Genomic DNA, 16,893 nt, shown 5'->3' on the forward strand with positions numbered 1-16,893 from the left:
GACTGGGACCGTGGTACTAAAAAATAGCACCACAGATGGCCTCTGCTGAAGCCCTGGCATATGGTCCCACCCCGGGAACAGCTGGGTCAAACTGTGGTGCCAAAAATAGCACTGCAGCCCGGATCCAGCTCCATAAAACTGCTTTCCACTTTGAAAGCAGGGGAGGGAAGGGGCAGGGAGAGAACTAAGTGGGGAGTGGTGGTGAGGAGAGAAAGGGGCTTGTGCTGAGAGGGAAAGGGGGCAGGGCAGGAGAAAAAAAGGGGAAGGCATCTAGGGGCAGGGTGGAGGAGAGACAAATGCCAGAGGGCCAAGAGGAGACGATGAGGAAAAGGGCAGGAGGGGGGACAGGAGGGAAGATGTCAGTGGGGGTGGAAGAGGGGAGGGGAGAGGGTGATGCTGGGAGAGGAAAGGGGAAGGACAATGGGAGCAAGAGAGAGGAAGAGGAGAAAGGAGGAGTGGGTGCCAGAAGAAGAGGGGTTGAAGGGAGGGGAAGGCATGGAGGAAAGCGGGGGATAGAGCAAGTCATGTAAAAGCTCTGTATTTGTTTACATAAATTCATAATAAATTTTAAAAAAAAATACAGAAACATTCAAAGCTGCAATAAAAATTTTTGAATGTTTCAAACCAAAATGGTTCAATTCACTCAATCCAAAATGGTTTGTGCAAAGTTTTGAGATTTTCCTGAATTGGGACAAAAAACTGAAAAATTTGAAATCTCAAAAATTCTTAGAGCGCAGAAAAATCCTTTCCCATCCAGTTCTAAACCCTCCTATTCACCACTTGATTAGGGAGAGTGAGAATTAAATAACCTGGTGTTTCTATAACCCCTTTGAGTTTCTTGAAAGGCCATATGCTCCTCTGATTAGTTCTATTTGATGTGACGTGTGATATGAATATATGTATGATTCGATATATTCTTTTGGAAAGAAATAAACAATTAAACACTCAGGGTACATCTACACTAGCCCCCTAGATCGATCTAGGGAGGCTAATGAGGGTGACCAAAATTGCAAATCAAGCCCAGGATTTGAATATCCCATGTTTGATTTGCATGTTCCCGGCCCATCGCCATTTTAGAAATTGACTAGCTTGAAGTAACTGCCTGCGTCTACACACGGCAGTGAAACGGGATTCTGATTTAAACTCGAATTAGCTGGTATTCCTCCTGAAATGAGGTTTACCAGTTAATTCGAATTAAGGGCTTTAAATCGGAATCCCATTTCACTGCTGCACGTAGACGCGGGTACTTACTTCGGGCTAGTCAATTTCTAAAATGGTGTCCGGCCAGGAACATGCAAATCAAGCGTGGGATATTTAAATCCTGGGTTTGTTTTGCAATTCTGGTCGCCCTCATTAACCTCCCTAGATTGATATAGGGGGCTAGAGTAGATGTACCCTCAGACAGATGGAGGGATACAAATAAGTGGACAATTGATGTTGCTGATTTAGAAAATGAATACATCTCTTTTAAACATGATTTCTACCTCAAGCGTTTCAGGAAGTAGTGGTGTGGTCTACTCTCATTCTGATGTTATTGGGAATTGTTAGTTATAAATGTGCTTTGCGGGGAGAAGGCCTCAGTCCTGAAAGTGCGCACATATTTAAAGTAAAATGCATGTACAAACTTGCTGGACAAGGTCTTATTTTGTACAGTAATGCCTGACTTTGAAAGGCTAGTACTTTGAAAGTTCAGGAGAAGTCATAATTAACAGTTTTATGGTGGCATTGTTTAGCACTTCATATTTGTAAGTATGGAATTACTGTCTAGTCTTTAGACTGCTGGCCAAGATGAAGTTCCTATATTTCAGTAATTTTACCAAAATGTGCTGAATGCCTGATATTCAGGCAAAGAGGAGTATTCAGCACAGTTTGTTGAATAGAATACAGTCATTTTAATCAGTGAAGGGCATCATAAAAGCTTTGTGATTGGTCATATATGAAACTGTCCATCTTCTAAAGTTATTTTTCCAATGTTGATCTACCTTGTGAGCACAATTAATAAAGCAATGAGTTCTACAAGCATCATTTGCATTTTGAATTCATTTTAGATCCCATGGGGGAGAGAGGACGGGGAGAAAGAAAATCTGTCTCTGGGACATTTGTTCAGAAATCCATGTAATACCGTATATACTCGAGTATAAGTCGACCCGAATATAAGCCGAGGCACCTAATTTTACCACAAAGAACTGGGAAAACTATTGACTCGAGTATAAGCCTAGGGTAGGAAATGAGGCAGCTACTGGTAAATGTAAAAAATGAAGATAGATACCTATAAAATTACATGAATATTTATTTCAAAGAAAAACAATAACCTAGCTCTGTAAGTGCAAAAGGGGGTCAACAAAAACAATATGGTATCAAAAATACCATAACTTTAAAAGTACAACAACCTTAGCTCAATCAGCAACCAAGCTAACACATAAGAGCTAAAATCCTTCAAAACTGGAGTTCTCCTCCTCATCATCTGTATGTCCAAACAGAGCTTCAGCTGGTGTGAGGTTATCAGCATAGACATTGTCATCATCACTGAGTTCCCAGTCATCACCATCACTGCTGTCGTTCTCATACAAAGCGCTGTCTTCACTGCCATCCATAGCATTACTAATGCCACATTTCTTGAAGGCGCGTTGCACCAGGTCCTCTGGAATCTCTTCCCATGCATCACGAACCCACTGTGCTATCAATTCTATGTCTGGCTTCCTCAGATTTCCAACTTTTGTCAGTCGAGCTTGACCAGATGACATCCATTCATGCCACATCTTTCGCACACGGTCTTTGAAAGGTTTATTTAAACACACATCTAGGGGCTGCAATACAGCCCACCTGGAATAACTGCCAAAGTAACTTGAGAAGACTTTGCCAATTTTTTTTATGTCATCAGATGTGTGGGCTCTGAACATATCCCAAACTAGCAGTGATGGTTTTTTCTTTAAGGTTGCTCCTGGTCGTCCCTTCCAAATTTCTTCCAGCCATTTTTTTGTTCTGTCTTCATCCATCCAGCCTTTAATATGTGCACGCACTATAATTCGTGGTGGGAATTTGACCTTTTTAGGCAAGGACTTTCTTTTAAAAATAATGACAGGCCGCAGCTTAGTTCCATTAGCCAAACATGACAGAACGACGGTTAAATGGTTTTTTTCATTTCCTGTGGTTCTTAGTAAAATAGTTTTGTCTCCCAAACTTGCCACAGTTCTGTTGCTTGGAAGATCAAAGGTCATAGGCGTTTCATCCATATTCCCAATATCTCCCAGGTCATAGTTATGGATCCTTCTTTGTTTTATGATGAATGAATGGAATGACACCACTTTTTCATCAAGGTCTTTTGGCAGCTTCTGTGAAATCTTCGTTCTTTGCCGCAAACATAGGGCAAACCTATTCATGAAGCGGGTACACCATCCTGCTGATGCAACAAAATTTTCAATGCCTGGTGCTTTAAATTTGTCATCTTTAGCCATTTGAAGGGCACGTAAGCGAATTCCATGCGTGTTACACAGTAACCATTTTGACGACACTCCATAACCCATTTATGCAATTCAGTCTCTAGAGCCCCATATGAAGTCGTTAAACCACGTCGAGCTTTTTTTTGCCTTTGGAATCTTTTCCAAGTCAGCTTTCATTTTCCGCCACTCCCTTACTTGTTTTTCGTCAACACTAAATTCCCTACTTGCAATACTGTTATTGCTTTCTTCTGCTCTTGACACAACCTTAAGTTTTAAACCAGCTTCGTATGACCTGCGTTTTTGTTTTGGTCCAGGATTAGAAGTACCAATATTGGGATCCATTTCTAACAGGATAAAAAAAAGAATTTTTAGGATGGGGGGGCGCCAGGCCCCGTCCCTCCTTTTTGACCCCTCTTACTTCTCATAAGCCCCACTCCTTATAGAATCCACCCACTCCATCCCCTGTATTCCACATATTGTGTAAGGAGTATACAGCTCAGCGTCATAAGTTGAGAGAGATTGTATATTAATTAATGATCATCTAATAGATCTCACTGAACAATAAACTTTACATGCAGGGTTTTACCTTTTAGGACAAATTCAGTGCAAGTGCTTAAGAATTCTTGGTAGGAGAAATAAATAAATAAATACCGGTAATGTTAAATATTAGAAGATCACAACACAGTCCTCAAAGTCCTCCCGCCAATCCAATGAGCCCCTGAAGGGCCGCCTGCAAGAAAGCGCCCAGCACCAGCTCACGCGGCTAGACCCGGGGCGAGGCCGCTGGCTCCGAGCAGCACGTGCGGGCGCATCCGCAACCCAAGCGGCCGGCAGAGGCTCCGAGAGCCCCGCGCAGCGACGGCCCCCGACACATGGAGCCCAGCCCGCTCCCGGCAGCGCCCCCCCGCCCCGAGTGCCTCGGTTACCGGGGCCGGAGCTCCGGGCTCACGCGGCTAGACCCGGGGCGAGGCCGCTGGCTCCGAGCAGCACGTGCGGGCGCACCCGCAACCCAAGCGGCCGGCAGAGGCTCCGAGAGCCCCGCGCAGCGACGGCCCCCGACACATGGAGCCCAGCCCGCTCCCGGCAGCGCCCCCCCGCCCCGAGTGCCTCGGTTACCGGGGCCGGAGCTCTGGGCTCACGCGGCTAGACCCGGCCGGCGGCAGAGACGCGCTGAGCCCGCCCGCCTCAGTTCTCGAGATGCTGACTCGAGTATAAGCCGAGGGGGGCATTTTTCAGCACAAAAACTGTGCTGAAAAACTCGGCTTATACTCGAGTATATACGGTATATGCATCCACCAGGTGTCCATGTGAAGTCATGCATCTACCAGTTCCTGGTAATTTGTCTCAAGAAGCTAAAGGAAAAGTTCTAAACTCAAAAATCAGTTGCAATCAGAGATCTGTCCAGAGGACTAAATGGGAATAATACGAATGATACTCAATGCCTAAAATACATACAGTACTTGTCAGCAATAGATCTCTTTTATAAGGATTAGCAAATATTTTATTGATAAGGAAACGGAGGTAGAAAAAGCATGAGACTTGCTCAAGATCACAAAATAAGTTCCTGGTAAACCTGAGGTAAACCCATGTCTCCAATGCCCAATGTTTTTTCCATTGGAACATACTATCCTACCTCCAGTCTGCTAATGTCGTCAACCTTCATTGTTACTTGTTTAATTTTCAGAAAAGCATCTTCATGCTTCTCCTATTTGGGAGAAGCTACATAGAAAATCTTCTTAAACCTCTCCTTTGCCTACAAAAAACCTTGACTATGGATATCCAAGCGCTGAAACACCACCCATCATTCTGGCTAATGTGTCAGTTTCCTTATGTTCTGACAATTGTTTGTATTCACTTCTTGTCTCATCTTATACTTATCTCTTTGAGGCAGGGCCCATATTTTTGTTCTATGTTTGTACAGCACCTAGCACAACGAAACCCTGATTTCATAACTGGGATTCCTGTGAATATAATACCTAATGATAGCATGCTACCAGTAGATGGAAGAATTACAGACCTCATTATCAAAGGGCTCATCTTCCATGGGAATTTGCATATCTTCTGATCTCAATTTCAAAAGCAGAGCTTTCAAAAGAGAAAGTAGTCGGGATGCATTTTTTGGCAATCCCCCCCGTTTTTTCGAAAAGCTGAGTAAACCTACTTTTTGAGAAAGAGCGGCTTTTCAATAAAGGGGGAGGGGATTGCCAAAAAAATGCATCCCAACTACTACTTTCACTTTCAAAAGTGAGATCGGAAGAAGATATGCAAATTCCATGGGAATTTGCATAGCCTCTTTCGGAACTTTGGCGTATTCTAGACATAGCCAAAGGTCGAACAGAATTTTTCTAGTTTGTTTGAGATGACCAACTTCCAAGCATTTCTGAGCAGGAAGTTATTGGTTAAGCAGTGCCCTCTCCCCTCAAAAACATCCATTAGAATTAGGGGTTCTCAAACTCAATTGCATCACAACCACTTTCTGACAACAAAAATTACTACACAATCCCAGGAGGAAGATCAAAGCCTGAAACTGCCCAAGCCCTGCTGCCCTAGGAATGGCATTAGACTTTCAGGGCTTGGGCCTGGGGCCAAGGCCCAAGCCCCACCACCTCAGGTTATGGGCCTGTAACCTGAACCCAGCCACACAGGCCTTTGGCCCTGGGTGGTGGTACTCATATTTTGATTTTGGTCCCAGGCAGTGAGGCTAGGACTTCATCCCCAGGCCCAGGCCTTGCAAGACTAATGCCATCCCTAGTGACCCCATTAAAATGGGGGGGGGGGGAGGTGGGTCACAATCCACTTTGGGGTTTCAACCCACAATTTGAGAACCTCTAAGCTAGACCAAAGATGAAAATCTGAGAGAAATGCCAGTTTCCCTGTGTACTATGTTATTCATGAGAGCTAAACTCTATTTAATACTTTCTAGCTCTTCTCTTGAGAGGAAGCAAACAGGAATGGCCATTAGCCAAAGTGACTTCCCTTAACACTGAAGCCAGGTTATGCTTTCATGAGTGCACATTTAGGACTGTTTTGAGTTGCTAATGGAATAGGATAATTCATGGTAAAAGCAGAGAAAAGGCCTGTTTGCTTTGCTCAAGTAATTCTAAAGAAAACTTGGATTCTAGAATATAAGCCTCAGTGGCAGCTACTCAGTGATGAGAGACTTGTGTAAACAAGTGTGTCTCAACCTTTTTTTTTTTAAATAAAGTACCCCCTTTTTTTTAAAAAAAAATTATAAGTACCGCCAGTACCTAGTTTTCAGACACACCAATTTTTTTTCTACCATTGCAACACATTTGTTTAAGCAACTTAATCATAGCTGGGCGGGCGATGAAATTTTTGGGTATAAAAAGGACAAAAAATAATAAAGCACTGTAAAACTTAAAACAAAAGTTCAGTTTTCTCCAAATTTCAGTTGTGTTGATTTACTCCCCCAGACTTCTCTCAAGTACCCCGAGGGTACTTGTACCATTAGTCGAGAAACACTGGTGTAAACCATCTATAACAAGATGTTTCACTTTCATCCATGAATACCAGATTAATGATGAGTGATGATTTGGTTTTGCAGGGCAGCTCTCTCTCTTTAGAATTATATGTCTCTAGCCATTGAGGCTGGGAACATTGTATACGCTACTGTGTAAGTTTTATAGTGTTAGCAAAATATTTTACAATAGTGGACATTGGATGTGAGATCTCTTTCTACCACTCAGACATTAAACACCCACAAGCGGAATAAGGGACTGGACACAGGGCAAAAAGCTCAGGATGAAAGAATCACCATCTAATCTGCATGCGAGCTTCTCTAAAGAGGCTATTTTAGCCCAACCTTCTGGGGACAGAAGAATCTCTAGTAACAGATCTTCTGGCCCTGCCTATGCCTTTCCTTTGGCCTATGCTCTGTGCACCACAACCATTGCTAGGCCTCCCACCTGCCATAACCACATACTAGGCCTCAAGGACCAAAACTCAATATTAGCTAAAGGGTTCAGTAGTGTCCGCCTTTGTGTGTTTTAAAAAAAATTAGGTCAGAGTTAAGATTTCTGGCATCTCAGAATCATGTGTGCCATTACTGTTTTGCAGTACAAATGAATGGTGTGTACGGCAGAATGGCAGTCTTTGAAATGTCCTGGATCAAAACCGTTTAACTTGTGCATTAATAAGATGTTTACATGGTAACCAGCCATTTTCCCCCCCATAGAATGATAGAGTTGGAAGAGACCTCAGGAGGTCATCAAGTTCAACCCCCTGATAAAAGCAGGGCCAGCCCCAACTAAATCATCCCAGCCAGGGCTTCATCAAGCCAAGACTTAAAAACCTCTAGGGAACAGAGATTCCACCAGCTCTCTAGGCAACCCATTCTAGCGCTTCACCACCTTCCTAGTGAAATAGTACTAATATCCAACCTACACACTCCCCACTGAAACTTGAGACCATTGCTCCTCATTCTGTCATCTGTCACAACTGAGAACAGCCTCTTTCCACTCTCTTTGAAAGTCCATTTTAGGTAGTTGAAGGCTGCTATCAAATCTCCCCCCTCACTCTTCTCTTTTGTAGACTAAATAAGCCCAAATCTCTCAACCTCCCCTCATAAATCACATGCACCAGCCTCCTAATCATTTTTATTGCACTCCACTGGACTTTCCCTAATGCGTCCACATCCTTTCTGTAATGGGGGCCCCAGAATTGGACACAGTACTCTAGACAGTGGTGGATGAGAGTGCCATGGGGCCCAGGGCAGCGCCGCGGGGCACCTCCTTTGACACGGCGCATGCACCGTGGCACCACGGCACATGCGCAGGGCCTCGGGAAGTGCGGGGCCCGGGTCAGCTGACCCGCTCACCCTGCCCTAAATCCGCCGCTGACTCTAGATGTGGCCTCACCAGTGCCAATTAAAGGGGAATAATCACTTCGCTAGATCTGCAAGCAGTGCTCCTACTAAAGCACCCCAATGTACTATTTGCTAAGGGCACACTTTTGACTCATATCCATCTTCTCATCCACTGTAATCCCCTGGTCTTTTTCTGCCAAACTACGGCTTAGCCAGTGTTCTTGCACTAATATAAGAGAATAATCAGTATTCATTTATTTTTCATAATCAATATTATGCTCCTAAAATTTTTCTCCTGTGAAATAAGAACAATGGGCTTCCAAACCAGCTTGTTGAATATAAACCTCTTGTCAGATTGTCACTGTATGTTATAAAATGAGCCTAAGTGAAAATAATGGACATTGCTCTCAATGGCTAAAATAATCTTTATCGATTTGTAACACAAATTAAACTGTAAAAGAAGTTACTCTTTTTTATCTTTTTTGAAATGCCTTTAAAAAAAATCCAGTGGAGTTATCCCTTGTATAGCCATAGTTAGTTATAATATGTCCCAGTAAATCAGCAAGTGTCTTTTCTTTTTTAAACAATACGAAGCAGATATTTATTTCTATACTGGTGGTGAAAGTACCCTCAGGCATATCACCTGGGAAATATTAATCTTTATATTTATTCTCATGTGATGTAATTAAAAAATGAATACCCGTGGTGGAGGATATAGTTTTTTTAATATGATGGTAACCTCTCATATTGGTAAAATGTGCTCTTAAAGATTAACACAACAACCTTTTTTAAAAAAGTACATTTAATATTTTCCTGCTGAATTCTCAAAGCTACTTAAATGAACTGAGATACTTATACCATGAATGATTTAATCAGAAGAGGTGATTCTAACTCATTTTAGGATGAAATTATGAGAATATGATTTCATTCTCTTTTTTAAAAATTGCCCTTTTGATCTACACAGTTAGCTCTGATGTCCAAAAGCGTTTCTCCCTGTTTCCTATTTTTTCCAAAGCAGTATCAGATCTACATCCTTTAATTCATTTCACTGTGTCCTGCCCTAGAACATCCTTATATTCTGATTTCTTACCATTCTAATTTAAAACCAACATTCTGCAACTTATGCTGGTTTCTAATAGCAGCTATTAATGAAGAAAGCAGAAAAGGAATTTTAAAACATTACAGTCTGGAGTCACAAATCCACCAAACCAAGACAAAAGTTTAGAAAACTAACCAAGTTCAGGCTTAAGCTCCCCGCTTTACAGTATTTTCCAGTGATTAAGACCCACAAACAATGCAGTTTTAATTAAGATAAGTATCAAAATTAAACATGCATCAAGTCCCTCATTAGGGATACCAGAAATGGAAAGTAATTGCACTATGACACCTACCTTATTCAGATAAATTGTTCCTGTGGATTGCCATTGTCTAGAGAGTGCAGGTCACCAAACTGGAATCAGAACAAATGAATGCAAAGAAACATCCTAGAGGCTCAAAGGAGACAAACAATATAGTCTCTAGAAATTTTAACTTTCCCATTTCTGTATTATCTTGTTTCCTCAATTGCTTGGTTTTTTAATTGCCTGCAGAATAAATATGTAAAAGACCTTATAGCATAATCATTTTCTGCATGAAACTTGCTGTCCCTGCTTCAAGCTTCTCTCTGCTTCTTGGCTGAATGGTGCCAGGTCATTGAATACTCCATCAACATAGAAGGCAAAGCTTTACTTAGGCTGATAAGGAGTGCTAACACCTGCATCTACAGCGCTGCTTGCCTCAGAGAATAGCAATCTAACACTTCCCTATGGATGCAGTAGCAGCTGACAATGATCATTCATTCTTGTTTCTCGACTCCTCCCAATCAAGCCGTCTGCTTTGCAATGTATTGTCCCTCACTTCATCTGCTCAGAAACGGGGACAAAACGTATTGAACAAAACCAGCTGGAGCCCCTCCCTTTTGTAACATGCTGTACAAATGTGTAATTCCTGTAAGGATAAGGGCAAAGCAGCTTGTCTCATTCCCAACCCACAAAGACAACTACGGCTCTGAGGAAACTGGAACTGCCTGGAAGGAAGGAATGTTGCCTGCTGAAAGGGAAGAGGCTGTGTGTGAAAGTTCCACAAAGGAAACAGACTCAAGGACTGATCCTGCAGACACAATGGTGAGGAGTCCCACTGACATATATAAAGACAAACAGTCTTGTGGCAGCTTAGGCTAGGTCTAGACTACAGCAGTCCTTTGTCGGAAAAAGCTACACAAATTGCGCTCTGCAATTTGCATAGTTTTTTCCGATGGCTTTTCCAGAAGAGGCTTTTCCACCAGGTGGCCCAGTCTAGATATGGCCAAATGGAGGAAAAGACTCCTCTTTCGGCGGAACCCTTATCCCTAGTAGAACAAGGGATACAGGGATCTCTGAAAGAGCGTGTTTGCTCTTCTGCAAAAAAAAAAGAAGCAAACCCTCCTTCCCCCTCCCCCCCAAAAAACCCCTCTCATTGTTAGACATAGCCTCAGAGACTAACAAATAAAACCCACTTAATCAGAAAGCTCATGGTATATATTAGTCTCTAAGGCTATGTCTAGACTGCCAGCCTCTTTCGAAAGAGCGCGTCTAGACCACAATACGCGGATCGGAAAATCGATCCGCTTTTTCGAAATAGAGCGTCCTGACTGCTGGACGCTCTTTCGAAATTAAAAGCCACCCGGAACCGCTTCTGCCAGGGCATGGGGGCAGCATTTCCTTCCGGGTGCTGCTGCCTGCCTGCCCTTTGCAGAGACGCGGCGTGGTTACAGGGACACTCCTGAACACCCGTTGCTCTGTTTCTGCAGCTGCCTTTGCTGTCCCTCGAGGAGGTAAGCAAGGCATTGCAGTGCTGATCTGGAGTGCTCAGCTTCCTGGGACACCCCAGCAGGTTTTTTGTGTGGAGGTTTTTCTGTTTTAGACCCATTTTTTGGCATGGAGCCAGAGCTGCCCCTGGGCAGGCGATGGCCCCATGCCATCATACTGCAAGTGTTGCTGCATCTGCATGACACAGTCATGAGGCTACTTCCCCATCTGGACCCAGACCAGAGGTACGAAGGGATCATCCGTCAAGCAGCCGCACTGCCCTTGCCTCCAAACTTCTTTGTGGACAGGCGTGTTTGGAGGCTTGACACCAGCTCTGACTGGTGGGACCGGCTCATTATGCAGCTCTGGGATGACCAAGAGTGGCTACGCAACTTCCGGATGTGAAAGACCACTTTCCAGGAGCTGTGTACCTGGCTCGCCCCTGCTCTGCAACAGCAAGACACCCACCTGCAGCCTGCTATCCCCCTGGAAAAGAGGGTCGCCATTGCCCTCTGGAAGCTGGCAACCCCCGACAGCTACCGCTCCGTGGGACACCAATTTGGAGTGGGCAGGTCTACTGTTGGATCCATCCTGATGGAGGTAAGTCATTGTCTGGGGACAGTCACAGTTTGGGGTGGGGGGAAGGGAGACTGTCAGGAAGGGCAAAGTGGAGTGTGAGTGGGAGGGAGCTCCTCCACACACCCTGAATTGTTGGGGGGGGGTTCTGAGGAGGGGATTCCCGGGGTGTTTGAGAGGGAAGGTGGGTGGTGGGTTCTCCTCCTAAGAGATAAGGCACCCCTTCTAACATTTTGTTGTCTGTCTCGTTCTGCAGGTGGTGAGGGCCATCAATTCGGAGCTGCTCAACAGGCTCATCTGTCTACCAGATCTGGACAGCGTCATGGCCGGCTTTGCTGCCCTTGGCTTCCCGAATTGTGGAGGAGCGCTCGATGGGACACACATTCCAATCCGTGCACCGCCCCATCGAGCAGCCCAATTCATTAACAGAAAGGGCTACTTTTCTATGGTCCTCCAGGCCCTGGTCGACCATCGTGGCCAGTTTTCTGACATTTGTGTTGGGTGGTCAGGGCGGGCACATGATGCCCGCATCTTCAGGAACTCGTACCTCTACCGGAGGCTTCAGGCAGGAACATTTTTCCCGCATCACGACTTTGCAGTTGGGGATGTGCACATGCCGGTGTGCATAGTGGCTGATGCGGCCTACCCCCTGATGCCGTGGCTGATGAAGCCCTACACCCACCTGGATGCGAGCAAGGAGCAGTTTAATGCTCACCTTAACCGGGCTCGCAACCAGGTGGAATGTGCGTTCGGACGTTTAAAAGGCAGATTCCGGTGCTTGCTCACATGCCTAGACATGGGGGAGAGCAACATCCCTGAGGTGGTGGCTGCGTGTTGCGTTCTCCATAACCTGGTGGAGAGGAAAGAAGAGGCCTTCCTACCAGGGTGGGGTACAGGTGCTGATGGCCAGGAGAGGCACTTTGCCCAGCCCCGGACAGCTGCCATCTGCCAGGCTCACCGGTCTGCTGTTTGCATACGGGAGGCCCTACGGGAGCAATTCTCAAGTGGAGGCCACTGACTCTACTGAGGGACTTCTGCCTGGGGACTGGGCCCTGGCCCAAAAGAAGCTTTCCTCCATAACCCATCTCCTGACCCTGTTTGGAGAAATCATTAACACCAGGGTTTGTCTCAAAATAATAAGTTCTGTTTTATTTTTTTAAATATCACTCAAAAAATAGTATAACTGTTGCAAACATAAAAAAGCTTTTGTTCATTTTTGATGTAGAAAAAACTATGTACAATAAACATTTTGTTGAACACTTTCTTTGTCATTTAACTGGGGTGATGGGGGTGCTTGAAACCTGGAGGGGGGAAGGGGACGTGAAACCTGGAGGGGGGAAGGGGACTTGAACCCTAGAGGGGGGAAGGGGATCAGGTTGCACGGTGCTTGCCTGATCTCAGTCTCCTGCCTGGGCCTCGTGTTCGGGGTCCACTATGGCCACGGGATCGGGTGGTGCACCTGTCGGTTGGCTGGATAGGGTGCTCTTGGGACGGGGAGGCCTGGGGGAGAGGAGGGCCAGGGGGAGAGAGGGGCTGGGGAACTGGGGGGCTGGGGGAAAGGGAGGTCCAAGGGGGGAAAGGGATGCTGTTGTGGAAGGGGGGTTTGGTGGGGCGGGGTCATGGGGTGCTGGAGGAGCAGGACGAGGCACAGGAGCAGGCAAGCCGCAGACCTCCCTGAGAGTGGCAGTCAGGGACGTGCGCTGCTGGACCAGCTCCTCCATCAGCCGGTCACGCCACCGATCCTCTGCCTCTGCCCTCTCTCGCAGGATGGAGTTGAGCTCCTGCACGGCCTCCACATGCTGCCTCAGGATGTCCGCATACACACGTCTCCTCACTGTCCTCCTCTGGCACCATGTCCCCGTCTCCTGAGTGCTCTGGGTCCTGCTCTGGCGCGTCCACCACAGGGTCTGCCAAGCCTGACTGGACGAAACGCCGTGGTGTGCGTGCTTCACCACCACCACCCAGGATCTGGTCCAGCTCACTGTAGTAAGGGCAGTAGTAGGGGGCTGCACCAGAATGGGAGCTCTCCTCCCTGGCCTTGACATATCCTTGGCGCAGCTCTTTAACTTTGGAGCGCACCTGGTCCTGGGTGTGGGGGTAGTGCCCTTTCTGGGCCAGGGCGTCTGCCATGTGGCCATAAATGTCCGCATTTTGCCGCCTGCTTTTGAGGGCTTGTAAGGCCTCCTCCTCTCCCCAGAGCTCGAGAAGGGTCTTGATCTCTGGCCCAGACCATGATGGTGCCCGGTGTTTGGAGCCCCTGGCTGGGTCCCCAGAAGGCTCTCTGGAAGGGCCAGGAGGGTCTTGGGGCTGGGACATGCTGCACCTAAGTAGCCGTGTGCTCTGGCTCCTTTGCTGCAACAAGTGGCTGTGAGGTTGCCTGTCCCTTTAAGAAATGGCTGCAGACAGGAACCAGAGACATGCAACCCATGCCCCAGATTGTCCACCAGGGCTTCTTCCTGGAGGCCAGTATTTTCAAAAAAATGGCCTCCCCACGTCCACACTCACTTATTTTCGACTGATCTCCGTCGAAAAAGGCGTTCTTCCTCGTGCAATGAGGTTTACCACCGTCGAAAGAAAAGCCACGTTCTTTCGATTTAATTTTGAAAGAACGCGGCTGTAGTCTAGACGCAGGTGAAGTTTTTTTGAAAAAAGGCTACTTTTTTCGAAAAAACCCCTGAGTCTGGACACAGCCTAAGGTGCCACAGGACTGTTCCTTATTTTTAAAGTTACAGACTACCATGGCTACCCTTCTGAGACTTTTTGACATATATAAAGTTACTTAAATGGATATTCATTATATGTAGCCCTACTGTTGTATTTGGTACCCACCTACTGTGATCATTGTATCTAATTAGACAATATCTGGACTATTATATCTTCCTTCTCTTCCAGCCTCAGAGGTCAATTCCCAGAGCATTTAAATATATGCCTTTTCTCATTCTTTCTGCTCCTCTAATAATGTACCTGCCCCCCCAAAACAATCAAAGAATATCCCCACTGATGTTAAGAATTCAATTTAGTTCATAGGTTTTTTTTTTTAAATTATCTTTACAGAAGCATTTTTATCCACTTCACTCCATTAAAAGCCATAAATCAGCTTTATATTATTGACACTTAAATTTCCTTTACAAGAGCATAGAATTAATAGTTTAATATTTGTTTTCAATATATAAAGTGGTTTATATTTTTAGATTCATGAACAAGAATTTTAAAATACACAGTAACAATAATAATCTTGTGCAATACTTCACAATGAAAAAGAAGGCCTCTTGTATTTGGGTCCCAAACAATTTAGACTGTAGGTCTTAAAACCAACAGAATTCTAACACCATCAAAAGACACCTTCTTTTCTGAAATATTTTACCCATTGGTACTGTTGTTATAAATAATATATAAAATTGTTATATCTGAAATAGACTAGGAAAAATGTCAAATCTGGTTTGTTTTGTTCATTTGACAGCACTTTGTGTCAGACAGTTTCAGTATTCCTTAGTTTGAGTCTTTCACACAGAAATTGGAAAAAAAACCATCTGAACATGAAAAAAAAGTCATTCTAAACTTACAATAATTGGTAAGAGGGGCAAAAGACAGATGTAATATCTGTAATTACTTTTAGTGCCTGTTAAAAATGACTGGATTTCAAATTGACAGTGTAATTTTACATTATTGTCAAAAGTGTTACTAAGGGTATGTCTACCCAGCAATGTTATTTCGAAATAACTAGTATGATTTCAAAATAACTCAGTCTGCGTCTACAGAGCAGGCAGTTATTTTGAAATAATGTTGAAATACTGTCTAGATGGAGGACTTCTTACACCGACTCCTGTAACCCTCATTGTATGAGAAGTAAGGGAAGGTGAAGGAAGAGTGCTCTATTTTGAAATAAGTGCTGGGTAGATGCTCCCAATTTTGAAAGAAGCTATTTCAAAATAAGATACGCAATTGATGTAGCTCAATTTGCATTGCTTATTTGGAGTTAAGTCCTGCTGTGTAGATGGACCCTTAGAAAGCTGCTTACAAAAATAAATATCCTCTGTACTCTATCTAGCCTCTCAGGAACGGAATCATTCAGCACTTAGACCAAGGGTGCTTTGGAGGATTGAAACTAGAACATGCTGCCCAGAGGGGGGAAAAAAATCTAGGACTGCTCATGTCAAGCATCACTCCTGAACGAAACTGTAAATTTAGAGCGCAAAGGGGGAGGCAGCTTCCAAGATGCATAAGTCTGCACTGGCTGATCTATGCATGCCACCCAAAGAAAAAGGTTTTTCTTGAAGCCAGCTCTCAAAACATGGAGGCTGTGTTAAAACCAACACTCCAGCCAAAAGCTAAGAAGTTGCTACTAATGACCACTGGACATCAGTGTAATGTGTTCACTGTACAAAGGCTCCTTTTAACAAGTGGGCAGCCACCATCTTCAACTTCAGCTTTTAGATGATATGCCCTTATAGGCTCATGTATAATGATTTCAGTATCTCATGCATAAACTGACTCAGGTATAACAGTCTCAAAGTCCACACCAGAAGGAAGAGTTTCCATTGCTTTTTTCCTTGTGTTGTTGAGTCCCGGTCCTCCCCACCAGGGACTCATGCCCCATTCCTCCCTCATGTCCTTCCACTTACCCTTCCCTAGCCCCCCTTCCTGATGTCAAAGAAAAGACATGTATGCTTAAAAATAGAAACTGGGTTTATTGAACAAAACTGGGGGAGGGGAGGAACCTCTGGGGAGACTGGGAAATGGAGGTGGGAGAGGGAAAGAGAGAGGGTGGGAGAGGGGAGGGGGAAACCTAGGAGGAGGGAGCTGGAAGGGGGAAGCAAGGAGAAGAAGGGGGAAAGAAAGCTCAGGGCCCAGGGTTGGGGATCTCACCGGACCAACTTGATTTTCATGCAAACCTGCTCCTGGGTTCGCATGTGGCCTTTGGTGGCCAGGCTGGCAGCTATCCTGCCATAGACAGCTGCATTCCTCCATCTAGTGTGGAGATCATGGACATTGGGGAATCCCCCACAAATCTGAATAAGGTCCATGATCTCCACCCTGGCCCAGGAAGGCACCCGCCTTCTCCAGCCCCTGGCAGGCTCCTGGGAGCTGGCAGACTGCTCCTGGGGAGCGGTGGAGGGCTGGCTGCCAGTGGCTTGCTGGCTCATGTTTTGGGGCCAGTGGGTCAGGGGCAGTGACTGCTGGCTCTGGGCTGGTAGGCTTGGAGCTGGCACAGGCACTGTGGCCAGAG

The 16,893-nt window shown here is 45.3% G+C and overlaps 1 protein-coding gene across 1 annotated transcript in view; it reads right to left on the reverse strand.

Moving 5' to 3' along the window:
• MCHR2 (melanin concentrating hormone receptor 2) overlaps positions 1-10,090 on the reverse strand; it is a 45,042-nt gene extending 34,952 nt beyond the window's left edge. Inside the window, exon 1 of the mRNA XM_006118438.4 lies at positions 9,657-10,090. The gene's annotated coding sequence lies outside the window, so the exon portion shown is untranslated. The remainder of the gene's footprint in view (positions 1-9,656) is intronic.
• Positions 10,091-16,893: the final 6,803 nt, after the last annotated feature.

This window comes from Pelodiscus sinensis, chromosome 3 (assembly GCF_049634645.1).
Source record: "Pelodiscus sinensis isolate JC-2024 chromosome 3, ASM4963464v1, whole genome shotgun sequence".
Taxonomy (NCBI): Eukaryota; Metazoa; Chordata; order Testudines; family Trionychidae; genus Pelodiscus; species Pelodiscus sinensis.